Source organism: Pinus tabuliformis, chromosome 6 (assembly GCF_031772625.1).
Source record: "Pinus tabuliformis cultivar Carrire ecotype Pingquan chromosome 6, CPIR1, whole genome shotgun sequence".
Taxonomy (NCBI): Eukaryota; Viridiplantae; Streptophyta; class Pinopsida; order Pinales; family Pinaceae; genus Pinus; species Pinus tabuliformis.
Genome location: NC_142292.1, coordinates 677,736,903 through 677,748,008, shown reverse-complemented (window position 1 = coordinate 677,748,008; position 11,106 = coordinate 677,736,903). Strand labels below are relative to the sequence as shown.

General features: G+C 35.1%; 1 pseudogene; it reads left to right on the top strand.

Moving 5' to 3' along the window:
• The first annotated feature begins 7,120 nt into the window (after window positions 1-7,120).
• Window positions 7,121-11,106, top strand: part of LOC149260458 (aspartate aminotransferase, cytoplasmic isozyme 1-like) — an 86,538-nt pseudogene continuing 82,552 nt past the window's right edge.

Here is an 11,106-nt window from a genome sequence, read left to right as displayed (position 1 = left end):
TCTTTGATTTTTCCTAGAATTGTGCCAATACATCGAACCCCAAATTGGTGCGATAACTATTTCTGGTGCAGGAACAGGATAGAAAATGATGCACTTAGAAATAAACTGTTAACTCACGTATATCCTTGACCGGAGTTTCATGCATCTTGTTGAGAACTTGAAATAACACAAAAAGCCATAATTAATAACAATTTTGATATATATTTTTATTGAAAAAAGGGGATATGCTAAATAATAAATGATTACCTTGTCATGCTCCAATAATCATGCAAAATGATAATGAATTAAATAAAATCATGAGTAATCAAAGGGAAAAATGATGTACAAAATTCGACAAAATCGAGGCCCAACAACCACTTATTTTAATATTTGAAAATATAATAAGAGCAAACATGTTCCTCCTAACCACTGAACTACTATAACAACAATTACCCTCGAGCCTCAATCTTTCCTTCTATAAAAAATCTTAATAAGTATTTTTTTATAATATTCCTTATTATACCTTAGCAGCATCCTGCTAGATCAATGTCTAAATTTTGTTTCTTCTAGTCTACTATTTATCTTCCACTAGAACCCCTTTTTTTCCTTAGATTTCCTTTATCTCTCACAATCTTCTTTCTTCCTCCCTTCACCACATAGCTTTTCTCGCTTGCCATTTCTATTTCTGCTGGAAAGAATCTATGAAAATATGGAGGATTTTAATAGTGACAACTATCACTTCAAAAAAATTCCTTTTCTCGATTACAACCTATTTTTAACTGATATCCTGACAACTAGTAGTTTTACTACTCACATGTTGGATCATCTTATATTGCCAAATAAACAATACGCAGAATAAGTAATATTTACAAGTAAATATAAATTTCAATGTATGCAAAAAGAAATTGCACTGTGGGTATCACACCTCCACTATCAACATTTACAAATGTATCTGCAACATTAAACACCACCTACTACCTTGATATCCTAAATTCCTAGTGTAAGTGTGGATTTTCTTTGTGTGGAAAAGATGGTTTAGTAAAGTTTATCCTTTGTGGGGCAGCGACCGTGAGCCCCCACATCGATAGCCTCTCTATCACCCCATCTAGGGGTTCATACTCAATTTGATCATAAATAATATAATAAGAAATTTAATGAAATAATAGTTTTATTGTATTTAATTTAATTTATACTTCAATATTTTTAAATAATAATGTATAAATAAACATTTACAAGTAATATTAGTTTCTAAGATTAAAAGGTGATTATTTGGTGTTTAAACTTTGATTATAAATAATACCAACCTAGATCCATCTTAACACCGGATCTATCAAGCACCGAGTGGGATCAAATCTCTCGAGGTGCAAACCTATTTTTTGAGTGCAAAACTTGAGGAAAGGTTTGCACCTCAAGAGATTTCCTCCCTCTCAGCACTTGATAGATCCAGTGTTAAGATGGATCTAGGCTGGTTTCAGTCATGTGTGGTCATACAAATTTTGATGAACATCTAATTATTTTAATCATTTTAAATATGCTAAATATGTCTAAGATTAATCTGGTCAATTTAATTTAATTTTTTCTTAGTTGCCTCAATTCGTTGAGATGAGAAAGACTCTTAGTAACTTGAATGATGAAAAATGATGAAATACAAATTTTGAGTGCAAAGTGTCAATGTAACAATTTTTATAGATAGAAAATGTGAATACTAAGAATATAGTCAATTACAAACAATCTTCATTGCAATCAATTTGAAACTATTTTCTTCTATTGTTCCTATTGTCACACCTATTAGTTTTTCCATTTTCTCATATCGATCATATGAAAAGAATAGTTGGAAGCATAGACCATTCAAATATTTAACTCAAGCTAATGTAGTAAACAACATACATTTTCTCTGTTGCTATCCAATATTAATAGTAGTTTTCTCGAAATTCAATCATTGTGACTTATGGAGTGTTAAACCCCAAATAATTTTCAAAGGTACTTATTTTCTACTCCCGCATTTGAATGCAAAGTAATTAATAATGTTGAATGATGGAAAATGGGAATAATAAGAATGTACCCAATTATAAATAGTTTATAGTTTCAAGAAGCAAACATTTGGGGTAAGACAACATTTTATTTAGGATGAAAATTCAAGTATTGTATTTATGGTTGAATAATTTTTATCTGCTTACATTGAGAGAGTGTGTGTGTGTTTTGGGGGTCAGAAGGAGATAGAAGGGGAGATAGAGATATAGATGGGGCAAGGAGAGGGAAGAAGAGAGGGGCAAAGATAGGGAGGGAGGAAGAGAAATATATATGGAGAGAGAAATGTTAAAGAGAGAGAGAAGGGGAAGAGAGAGAGAGAGGGAGGGGAAAGGGAGGGAGGGAGAGACAAATAGATAGATATAGAGAGAGAGTGTGTATGTTTAGGGGTTGAGATAAAGAGATAGAGAAGAAGAGACAATGGGAGATATAGATATAGATGGAAGAGGTAGAGATGTACTTACACTAAAATCAATGCACACTATTAATCTAATTACTTTGAAATTAATGTGTATCATACATCTTGTTGCATCAAATCATAAATCAACATCTACACTAAAATCAATGCATCTAGTGCAAAAAATCAAATAGGATTAGAAATCAACATCTATACTGAAATCAATGCATCTAGTGCAAGAAATCAAATAGGATTAGAAATCAATATCTACATTGAAACTAATGCATCTAATGCAAGAAATCAAATATCAGTAGAAATGAACATCTACGCTGAAATCAATGCATCTAGTGTAAGGTATTAAATATGATTAGAAATCGATATCTACACTAAAATCAATGCATATAGTGCAAGTGATTAAAAAGGATTAGAAATCAAAATCTACATTGAAACCAATGCATCTTAGCAAGAAATCAAATAGGAGTAGAAATCAACATCTACACTGAAACCAATGCATCTAATGCAAGCAATCAAATATGAGTAGAAGTCAACATCTACATTCCCTAGTACATGACAAAATCCAATGGAAACATTGCAAACCCCCCAATCTTGAAATCCTAAAAAAACTAAAAAGTATGTTGGATTTTGAGTGAGATATAAAATTCTACTTTCTCCATGGTAATGTTAAAAATTTAAGTAAAAGGATGAAAATTAAAGTTAAAGGAGAATGTCACTTTTAACATTACCATGAATTGCATGTCAACACTAGCGCCATAGGTTTGAATATTAGGCTACTATATGCCTAATATTACCATAGTTTTTTCTTTCTCCTTCCCACTCCCAGTACTCCCACAATACTCAACCTCTATTTCTCCAAACCACTTGTTTCTTGCCTCCCCATGGAAAATGTATTGTATAAACAATACCTTATAATGTACATATTTTTATACAGTATATAAAAACCTTTTACCCCCCTATTATATGCTCAATATATTATTTCACTTTTTCCTCATTGCTTCTGCCCCAATATGAGCACACATGATATGGTATTTATTTTTTAGTGAATCGCCCATGCATTAGGCTCCATCCCATGAGTAGGTTGCTTAAGAGAATTTTTGTATCTGAGGTATTAAAATACCAATCCTTGAGCCAAGGCATGATGACAAAGAAAGAATAAAACCCTGTTGAAAATATGTTTCCATTGATGGAAATAGGGTGTTCATTGATAATTAGTGGTGGCACAAGTGTCAAATAATTCCTCAAGAGATCGAGTTCAAAGAAGAAGTATAAAAGAGCAGCATGGATAAGAGTGGTTCAAAGACTTTGGAGCTAGTTTTGGTGTAGCATATCCCCTCAAACACAAGGCATACCCATCCATATGGAAAGAGACCAGAAAGAGATTTCCAGTGGTATGTGGAAGTGAAAATAGCCTCCTGGATAAAAAGATAGATCAATTCAAAGTTTGGTGATCCTAAGTCAAAGTTAGCAGAGTTAGAAGGAGTTTGGGAACCCTTCTATGCATAACCAAGTTTTGCAAAGCAACCAAAACTAGTGACGATGGTGGAAGAGTGGCCAAACTAAGGACCAGGATGATAAGGGCAATAACACAATAACAGGAAGTGTTTTTATTGGGCATTGGTGGATCCCACCCCACGCAGTTACCCAGCAGAATTAAAACAATGCTCAAATGAAAAGAGTGGGATGATGTTAAGTGGTGATGCCATCCCGACATACTTAGCCCGGTGGGTGCACCCCGAAGGATTGCAAAGGACACACAATTGGTAGCTCTAGGAGATAGTCACAATAGAACATGGCAGCAGAGAATGCAGACTAATGAGAAGTGAGTGAGAGCTCCCCACTCCAACAGCTCATCCCACTGAGGGCTAGCCCAGAGGTTCATCCTAGAGGGATAACAAAGAGGAAATGCAAAGGAGATCTGACTCGATGGAAAATTATGCAACATAAAGGAGAATGGCTAAGACACTTTAAAAAATTTCCACAGGAAATTCGCGAAAAACAAGGCCTCGAGGACACTTTTTCTCTCCTCTGTGATAGGATAGGTGGCAACATGTGAATGGTCGGTGATAACATCAGCACAACCAAATAGAGGTGGACACGAGTCAGGACATTTTGGCATTTTCAAGTACCCAAAGGGCCCATATTTGAGTGAAACATGTCACCTATCACAGGCTGACATGTAGCATAGCTGACATCATCTTGACATCATCATAGTGAATATATCCCAAAAGACTTAAAGAAGTGTGGAAGGGATGTCTTGGGAAAGAGGTGTTGAGAAAACGTGGCACCTTATTCAGCATAGCTGCGTTTTTATTGGCTCTTGGTAGTAGTGGGAGGACATCGCAGGACAGTTAGGCCTACAAGGACCAACCTGACAGTTTATAAAAGGTGTAGTTAAGGAATGTGCTAGAAGATAATGCGTCAGGACACATTGGCATTGAAAGGTTGGCATAGCAACAAGAAAAATGATTGAGGCCAAGAGGACCCCAGAAGACCCATAATCTTGTAGAGATGACCTCAAGACATAGAGGACAACAACAACCAATCACAGCGCAGGCGCGTGGGCCCATATGACAATGTCACCTGGAGGAGATCACCCGCCAAAAGCTATTTTGCACAATTAAAATAAATTCACCGATAAATAAAGCACTATGGGCTTAGTGCCCGAGCCTTGGTCATTTCGCATAGAAATAGACTAAGGGCATATAGATTAAAACAAGGAAATTTTGCCCCCGACAGGTAAAAAGGGCTTAGTGCCTAAAATTCCTAGGTAGTGGTCGCAGAGACCCGGTCCTATGGCATAAAAATAGGTAAAGGGCCTGAGAAAAGTTTCTTAAGGCCTAAATTCGGTGGAACTATTAGTTTGGTAGCAAATTTAAAAATGAAGATAATGTTTTCAGCAGACAAAATTAGAAAAAACTTTTGCTAAAATCTATAAAAATCTATATTAGCTAAAATCAGTGAAATAACTTAGTTCAACTAGAAGAAAAGGATGATCAAGGTCAAAGAACATGGTGAATGAAGTTAGAGGACTAAAATAAATAGGACAAAGGAAAAAATTAAGAATGCATGCAACAATACAAGAAAATAAAAGAGGCCAAAAATATCAAGCCAAAATTCTTCATAAGCAGGATTGAGCAAGGAGGATACAAGAGTTTTTCAGAGAAAAGATATGAGTTTTGTGAGCCAGTTGAGGTGAAACTATTGGTGATTAGAGATTGTTGAAGGTATTGCTGATTCAACAAATTAATTTATTTTGGAATCATAGAAGGCCTTCATAGCTCTAGTATGAAAATGGATGAAAGATGAACCATTGAGTGTCAAGCAAGTTGTAGCTTGCAAATCATGGGTTGGTTCTCCTTCTAGTGGGTGTTGGTAAATATTTGGGTCTATAGGTCCATTTAGTTGTAGCTGATAAATCGAGTTGTAGCTCCCTGTTGGTTGTAGCCAGATAATTATAATAATAAGTTGTAGCTTTCTTTGAGAATGAATTGAAGAAGTTATTTTTTCTTTGTGTGTTCCATTGATTGCTGAAATTATTGCATGTCATGCTTATTTAACTAGTTATTTAAAGAATTCTATGGCTTCCTATTGTTCTTGCACAAAGTAAAATAATTTGTTTTTGGGAAAAAATTCCTACAATACTAATTCATCCCCCTCTCAGTATTGACATGGTTTCCAACAATGGGTATCAGAGCATTAGATACTTAATATTATTTAATAGTTGGAAGAAACATCAAGGACCATGGAAAGCTAGGAAGGAGGTTTTACCAACAGGGCACCTATGTTCAATGGAACAAACTACATGTTTTGGAAAGTAAGGATGAAGACCTACATTCAATCACTTGGAGTTGATGTGTGGGATGTTGTGGAAGAAGAATATAAAAAGCCTCTAGTAGTGGTTACCAAATATCATAAGATCATATTCACGTGCACTTCTAAAGCAATGAATTCCTTGCTTGTTGGCCTACCTAAACTAAAGCTTCTCAAAGTAATGGACCACACATCTGCCAAATCTATTTTGGACAAGATGAGAAGCTGCTATGAAGGAGACAACAAGTTAAAGAAAGCTAAACTCCAAGGGTATAGGATGCAATTTGAATCTTTAAGTATTCATGATGATGAAGGTATCACACGGTATTTTTTAAGAGTTGATGAAGCTGTGAACACCATAAGAGGGTTTGATGAGGAGCTAGATTAAGTTGTAGTAGTTCAAAAGGTGTTAAGAATTCTCCTAAAAGGTTTAATCCCAAGGTCTCAACCATTGAAGATATCTGTAATCTAAATAATTTTACTCTAGATCAATTACTTGTTACACTCATTGCCTATGAGATGAGGATTTCTAAAGGAAATGCTGCAACCAAAGAATTCAGCCTTCAAAGCAAAAAATAAGTGAAAATAAGAGCATGATGGCTCCTATCAAATAGATAAAGAAGAAGCCAAATTTGTGAGGAAGCTCAAGCATGGATCAGGCAATTATAAAGGTAAGCTACCATTCAAGTGTTTAATTTGTGGAAAATTTGTTCACTAGGCATCAAAGTGTCCTAAAAATAAGAACAAATATTCAATAAAGTTCGAAAGGATAGAAAGAAGTCCAAGAAGAGGGTCTTTTATTATCAAGAGGAGGGCTCCTTGGAAAGTGAACCCGTCCAATCCTTAGATGAGGACAGAGATGATGAGAGTACTAAATAATTTATCTCGATGGCCATTGAAAATATGCTAGTCAAGGATATTAATCTTGATGATGGAGAGGGAGAAGTCGATCTTGAAGGAGAACTGGTAAGTGCACTTGAGGAAATAGAGAAGTTGAGGAAGAAAAACAAATCCCAGAAGGAGTATTTGATAAAATAAAAGGTTGAAGTTGTCAAGCCATTGCTTTTGCAAATAGAAGAAGGTAAGAAGATTCAAGATTCTCTGAACCAATAGTTAAATAACAGAGTTCAAGCATGTGAAAGGCTAGAAGGAAAAATTGTCCAACTAAAGAAGGAGTTGGAGAAGGCCAAAACATAGCTCAGTTTCAACCAAAAAATTGGAAATGGGACTGAAGATTTAAATGAAATATTGGAAGTGCAGGGAGTCTTTAAATATCGAAGTTGTCTTGGCTTTGAAGCAAAGTCCAGTGCAATAGAAAATCTTAAGGGAAAGAAACAAAATACCTTTCTTCTAGTAGCAAGTAAATTGACTGTGCAACATCAAAAGGGAGACATGCAGCCCAAAAATCAGATCCATAAAAAATAGCATCAACAAAAGCAAAATGTTGGCTAAGAAAATCAAACTTCCCAGAATTCAGCCTAGCATAGAAGTCAACCTTCCAGGTATAATGATATTTTCCCAGGGTGTTATATCACATGCATGAATTATGGTCATAGAGCACCAAATTTCAAAGTCAATCTTTCCTACAGGAAGCCCATATCTAGAAGAATACTTCAGTGTAATAAAAGAAGACCCGAGTATAGTAATTATTTTTCTCCTATGAATTATTTGGTGCAATGTTTTAAATGTCAAAATTTTGGGCATATAGCAATTAGTTGCAAGCTAAAAGGAGAAGAATATAGAGCCATTAATTGAGAAAATGAATAAAAAACCCATGGTATGGAAAGAAAAGAAGAAATTAGAGCAATGTGATATTGCTTTGTATGCACAGAATGAAAGGAGGCATTAGTATGTGGACAGTGATTGTTCTAAGCACATTTTAGGAGACAAAAGCAAGTTTTTGGCATGGGAACTAGTTGAAAAAGGTAATGTAAATTTTGGCAACAATGTTCCAAGTAAAATTATTGCAAAAGGAGTGCTCAGCCTATCAAATGCCAAAGGGAAAGCCAAGAATGTTTTATATGTTAATGGGTTGAAGCATAACTTTCTTAGTGTATCTGAGATGTGTGATTAAGGCTATGATGTGATTTTTAAAGCCAATTTTTTCAAATCATGTCTACATGCACATATGGGATAATGTTTGAGGCTATGAGAAAAAATAATAATGTTTATGTGCTCAAAGAGAAGACAGAGAGATGTTTCTTGTCAAAGATTGATGAGAGTCGGTTATGGCATAACAGACTTGGAAATATGAACTTTGATCAGATAATCAATCTTAGCAATAAAAAAGGTGTGAAGGATTATCCCAAGATTTCAAAACCAAAGAATATTATTTGCAAGTCCTACCAACTATGAAATCAAACCCAAGTTCCATTCAAGGCCAAATAGAACTCATCAGAAAATCCATTGCATCTGGTAAACATGGATCTGAGTGGACCATCCAGAATGAAGTAACCCACAGGTAAATTATATTTTATGCTAATAATTAATGATTTTAGTTGGGTGATGTCGGTTTCTTTCATCAAAGATAAATTTGAATCTTTTGGGAAGTTTAAAGAGTTCAAGGCTATGGATGAGAATGACATTGATTGCAAAATCAAAAGCATAAGGTCAGACAATGGAGGTGAGTTCACTTTGAAAGAATTTTATGAATTCTATAAAACATATGGCATCAAAAGGAAGTTTATAATAGCAAATACTCCCCAACAAAATGGTGTAGTAGAAAGAGCAAACAAACTGGTGCAACGGTTAGCCAGAGCCATGATGAACGAAAGGAATGTCCAGTAGAGGTTTTAGGCAGAAGTTATTCATACAACAGTGCTCATCCTCAACAAAGCTCATTTTAGACTGAGTGACAAGACTCCTTATGAGTTTCAAAATGGTAGACCTGCACTAGTTAAACACTTCAAAGTTTTTTGTAGCAAATGCTACATCAAGAGAAATTATAAGAATCTTGGAAAATTCGATGCAAGGGCATATGAAAGCATTTTTATGGTATATTCACACACCAAAAAAGGATACAAATGTTATAATAAAAATATCAAGAGGATTGTTGACTATATTAATGTAAAGGTGGACAAACACATTGAGCAATAAGAGAAACAACTAGTAAAAACCAGCACTGACGAACTAGTCAACATTGGTGAAGAATGTGTTGAGCCATCTACAGAAGAAGATGATGAAGAACCTTCCAGTCCTCAAGCCAAATATCCCCCAAGGTATGTATAAAAACACCACCCATCTCATCAGATTATTGGTGAATTAAATACTAGTGTGCATACTAGAAGGAAGTTGCTCAACCCCCAGCCATGCACATGTTTCCATGTTGTCCATGAAGGAACCAAAAGATGTTGGACAAGCCAGTAAAGGCCAACATTGGTTAAAATCAATGAATGAAGAATTGGACCAAATAGAGAAAAATCATACTTGGGAACTTGTTCCAACACCTACTAATAAGAATGTCATTGGAACAAAGTGGGCTTTTAGGAATAAATTCAAAGATCATGGAGAAGTGGTAAGAAACAAGTCTAGATTGGTATGCAAAGCCTATGCTCAAATAGAGGGATTTAATTTTGATGAAACTTTTGCTCCTGATGCTAGATTAGAAGAAATAAGAATGTGTTTGGCATTTTCTTATTTTAGGAAATTCAAAATCTATCAAATGGATGCCAAATCTTTCTATCTCAATGGAGAACTACAAGAGGAAGTGTACATAGAGAAACCAGAAGATTTTTCAGCTAAGAGAGAAACCAGATTATGTTTTAAGACTCAAGAAGGTTGTGTATGGTCTTAAGAAATCCCCTAGGACTTAGTATTCAAAGCTAGACAACTACCTGCTCAATTGTGGATTTAAAAGAGATGCAACTGATAGAAACTTATATGTCAAAAAAAAAGATTGCAAACTAATTGTGGTGGTCGTATATGTTGATGGAATCATATTTTCTAGTGATTTAAATTTGTTGACCATTGAATTTTCATTTGATATGATGGTCGAGGTTGAGATGTCCATTCTTGGGGAGCATTCCTACTTCCTTGGGTTGTAGATTATGCAGACCCCCGAAGGAATTTTTATCTCTCAAAGTAAGTATCTCAAAGAAGTGCTGAATAAATTTGGCATGAAAGAATGTTCTTTAGTGATCACTCCAATAGTGACAAGTTGCAAACTTAGCAAGATGGATGAATCTCCAGCAGTGGACTAGAATTTATATAGATCCATCATTGCAAACCTCTTATATTTGACAGTTTCAAGACTAGACATCGTGCATGTCATTTCTATAGTTGGAATATTTCAAGCAGCTCCCAAACAAAGCCATATATTAGCATCCAAGTGGATTCTTAGATATCTCAGAGCAACAATAGACTATGGATTTGGTACCCAAGAGGTAAAAAATTCTCATTAATTGTTTTTACTGATGTTGATTGGGCAGGTGATGTAGATGATCAAAAGAGCACAAGTGGTGATGATTTCTTTCTTGGAGAATGTCTAGTTTCATGGTTGAGCAAGAAGAAAGCATCCATTTCCTTATATAAAACTAAAGCATATTACATTGCAACAACTTCTTGTTGCACTCAACTTTTGTGGATGAAGCAAACCTTGCATGATGTACAAGTGTTCTATGATTAGATTATTCTCATTATTTATGACAACACAAGTGGAACAAGCATGTCAAAGAATCCAGATTTTCACTATACGACAAAGCATAATCCAATAAAGTATCACTTCATGAGAGAGTGGGATGCAAATCAGATTGTGAAGATGGATTATGTTCCTACAAAAGAACAAGTTTCTGATAATTTCACCAAGTCCTTGCCTAGAGAATAATTTGAGTATTTGAGGCAAAGACTGGTAGTTACTTCTCTCGCATCCCTACACT